General features: G+C 42.6%; 1 pseudogene; it reads right to left on the bottom strand.

The window, feature by feature from the left end:
- Positions 1-964: 964 nt before the first annotated feature.
- LOC102022348 lies at positions 965-1,815 on the bottom strand (annotated as a pseudogene).
- Positions 1,816-4,189: the final 2,374 nt, after the last annotated feature.

The raw sequence follows: 4,189 nt of genomic DNA, 5'->3' as shown, positions 1-4,189 counted from the left end.
AAGTGACACATGACCTCAACATTTATGTTTTTAATCTATTTTGAGTATGTTTCTGTATCTGGTGAGAGATAGAGGTCTTCTTTCATTCTTCTGCAAGTGATACCCAATTTTCCTAGCACCACTTATTGAAAAGAATTCCCTTTTTCCATTATGTGTCTGTAGCATATTTCTTGAAAACCAACTGATTTTAGATGTATACATTTATTTCTAGCCTATCCATTCTGTTCTCAGGGGTTTTTTTAATTACAGAACTTCAGGAATATTTAAACATTGATGTGAAGAAACCAGATCATAAAGTCATTAAAATACAAGAGATAATTCAGAGGATTTAGTGACATTACAATACATATAAGATGATTATGAGCATAACAGGATTTAAGCAGTAAAATTCCAGAATAAAAACAAAATGAAGGAAAGAGAGAAAGATTTAAAAAGAAAGAGAAAGAGAGGTTTTTAGAGTCGGGGATAGTGCCTCAGAGTCCGCCAGGCCAGCAGTGACAGTCAGAGTACTATAAGGAAATGTAGAATAGTGCGTAGGGAGTAATCATGGATCCAACTGCTCTGTTTACATCCTAGATCTCCAAGTTTCTACTTGTATGATTCCAGCCAAACTGTATAACCTCTCCATCCCAAAATTACCTCTCCAGAATAACAGAAGTTACAGTACTTCTTCATATGCTTATTCTGAAGCTTGAATGTGTCATGCTTTTATACTTTTATATAAAGTAGAAGAGAGAGAGAGAGAGAGAGAGAGAGAGAGAGAGAATTTAGAAATTATTCAGTAACAAAAGAGTGAACTCTATAAATGTATGTAGGAAATTACGGTGTGAGTAACATTGTCTTGAAATTTTTTGTAGAACTATTCTATGTGATTATGCAAGAAATCATTTAATTAAATGGTGTTTATTTTACTTTGCAGTTTTTTTTAGATTTTATTTATTTTATTTTTCTTGTGTAAGAACCCTTATGTTGCAGCTACTGCTGGACTTTGAGTCCTCTGGACAGAGACTCTGGCGTGGGTTTTCACAAGATGGTCGGTGAATTCCTGATAGGGAGACTTGGTGAACACAGTCTCTGCCCAAAAGTGAGGGGTCAGGTAGCTGTAGATCTTAGATATGGCGTCAAAGGTGGCCTTAGTAAAGTTACCCAAAGTAGTAGTGCAGCCCCTGGCAGAGGTGTGGTGGTCATCAGTACCAGCCATTATCATCAGCTTCTTGGGCAAGGGGCTGAGAAGGTGCCAGTGCCTCTGGGGGCAGGGACCAGATGCACCAACATAGAGCCACAAAGGCCTGTCACCTTGCAAGGGACAGTGTGGGGCTTGCCGGTCTTGTTCCCCCAGTAACCTCTCTGCACCAGGACAATGGAGAGCTTGGCCAGGATGATGGGCCCATGAATGGCAATGGCTACTCCCTTGGGGCACTCTACACCCAGACCAACATGACCGCTGTAGTCCTCAATGGCGACAAATGCCTTGAACCTGGTCCACTGGCCAGCACGAATTTGCTTCTGCACAGGCATGATCTTTAGAACTTCATCCTTGAGGGATGTGCCCAGGAAAAAGTTAATAATCTCAGACTCCTTCATGGGTAAGAAGAGACAAATTTCCTCCAGGGATTTGATCTTCATGTCCTTGACCAGCGGGCCCAGCTGGGTGACAGGAATCCATTCTTTGTCCTCGGCCTTACCAGTGTGAGCCCCGTGGCCTCCAAGACCACTGACGAAGCCTCCGCGGAAGCCGCTGCGGCCTTCCATGCCTGGGCCCCCGGGGCCCCCGGGGCCTCCGGGCCCTCCCACTGCACCCTCCTCATCTGCCATTTGGTGTTTCCCCAGGAAGAAGCTGCGTTCCTTTGAACAAGATTTTTCCTGCTCACCTTTGGCTATGTGTGCCATCCACATTCCGTACATGAGCGCCTCACTGACGAATTTTAAGGAGCCCTTCTGGGAACCTATCAAGCTCACTGCAATGATTTATTTCATTTATTCTGTCCATCTGTACAGATTTCTAGTCTATCCCAGGCACTCTACGGAGGCCTGGTAAAATATGAATGGATGTGAACATGGTCCCTGCTTGAGAAGTCGAACTGAGCAGCATAGGTGCATAAGCAGATCATATCAAAGTAAAAAATTAGGCTGCTGTGTGAGCACCCAATAAGGAGAGGGTGCCCCCTACCGGTGTTGCTCCCCTGGACAAGTAGGCTGCAGCACGGCACTCAGATCCTGGAATCAGTAAATGGGTAAGTCATTTGCATACTGTCAGTTATGGGCTCAGCAGAGACCTGAGAGTAGTATACTGGAGCCAGGATCAATTCAAATAAACTCAAGCCAGATCTCTGCCTCCGGGCTGTGTGTTAGAATTACCTGGAGAACTCTATTTTAAAAATGGATGCTTTGGCTTTCCATCAGTGAATTAAATCATAGTTTCTGGAATGTGGGGTCAGACAAGGGTATTTTTAATACAGTTGGGATTAGTGTGTGGAGTAGTAGCGGGTAGAGGGCAGCAGCTATGCAGTGTCCAGGTGAAGGAAAAAAGAAATAGAGTAGAAACCAAGCATGGTCACAGCCTGCTACTTCACGTAGAGAGGACACAGCAGCAGTGACGGATCTTGGACCTCACTGTAGCTGAATGCTCTATGATTCCTTTGCTCTACTATATTCAGGAAGCTCCACCATAGATACTTTGACAATTGTAATCACCTCCTAACTGGTCTTGGTGCTTCTACCCTTCCTCCCCAGAGTTTATATTTCTGAGCCTATACAAAATCTGTTTGTAGTGCTGAGTTTATATGCTCAAGGACTAAGGAATATTTGAGCTTTGCATGAACTGCCAAAAATTTTAAAAAAAATTGCCTAAATTATCATCATAAGAAGGGACAAAATTGTTCATTGATGAGGACAGTTAACAACTTGTTGGAAAGCCACTGCAAAGGAAAGCAAAGGTGGAGATGCCAACCTGTGAATATCTACCATGGTGATGCCATATTCCAGCAGTCTAAGACCTGGACTTGCATCAGTTCTAAAATCAAGGCAGCAGTCCCACCCATGTGCACATTTGTAAATAAGGTTCTGTCCCCTCTTTTGTCTTGGAAAAGAGACCTCACCAGCATGGTAAATTATAACCCACCATAGGACAAACAGAAATATTTTCATATTTTATCAGATTGGGATTAAAATCAAAGCATGCACTTTGGTGCACATTGCAAAAGCAGAGCTTTAATTATTGGGGGACCTTTGTAGGTACATGGATACACCTTAAAACCGTACTCTTAAGTGAAATAAATCAGCCGCACATGTGTAAAGCTATCTCTCCTAGATGCTAATTAATCGCATTGTTGAGCCATCCCATCCCCTTCTCTTTCCTTGCCCAAAGAATTCAAGGAAAAGCACCTGAGTTTCTGAACAACTAGAGCCTGTATTTTAGTACTGAGAAAGGGAAAGTATTTCCAGTTTTGTTTTCCCAACTCCCTTAAGAAGAAAAAAAGCAATTTCTTCAAAGCATAATCCCAATTCCATTCAAAGGAAATTGGGTTTCGTTTGTTTCTTATTGACAGAGCCCTAGTGCCTTCTCAAATCAAATTGACTCCAAACCAAATCAGAGTAGATTTTGTTTACAGCCGTGAATGCTGTGGGAAGGAAGAGTTTGTGTTGGCCCTGTGCTAGAGCAAGCAATTAGATACACCGTCATCATTTGGGGTACTATTTTAGTCACCAGCTATAAATGTAGAAGTATTCTGTTTTTCCTTGTTGTGATTGTTTATTTGTTTGTTCTGATTTGAAATGAACACTGATTAACATAGAAAAATCAGTTCATGAGATGAATGCCACCATTTCAGCAACAATTATGGAAATGCAATTAAAACTTAATGTTAGGAGATTTCTGTACCCTGCAGAAGAACATCTGCCCAGCAGCCAGGTGGGCACATGTGAATGGCATAAGAGAAAGACTGCCTGCTGACCTGATCTTCCTGACTGAAATCTGTGTTGCCTGAAGGGGACACAGGAGGCTTGCTTTGGAGAAAGTACGGGAAGAAGAAACAGACAGAGGATAGAGAGAGACAGACAGACGGAGAGACACAAACAGAGACAGGGACACTGAAATGCAGACAGAGACAGACAGACAGATAGAGACAGACAGAGACAGATAGAGACAGACAGAGACAGATAGAGACACAGAGACAGATAGAGACACAGA

Source organism: Chinchilla lanigera, unplaced genomic scaffold (assembly GCF_000276665.1).
Source record: "Chinchilla lanigera isolate Chin_1 unplaced genomic scaffold, ChiLan1.0 scaffold00493, whole genome shotgun sequence".
Taxonomy (NCBI): Eukaryota; Metazoa; Chordata; class Mammalia; order Rodentia; family Chinchillidae; genus Chinchilla; species Chinchilla lanigera.
The sequence above is the reverse complement of the archived record's forward strand: the minus strand, read 5'-3'. Positions and strand labels throughout refer to the sequence as shown.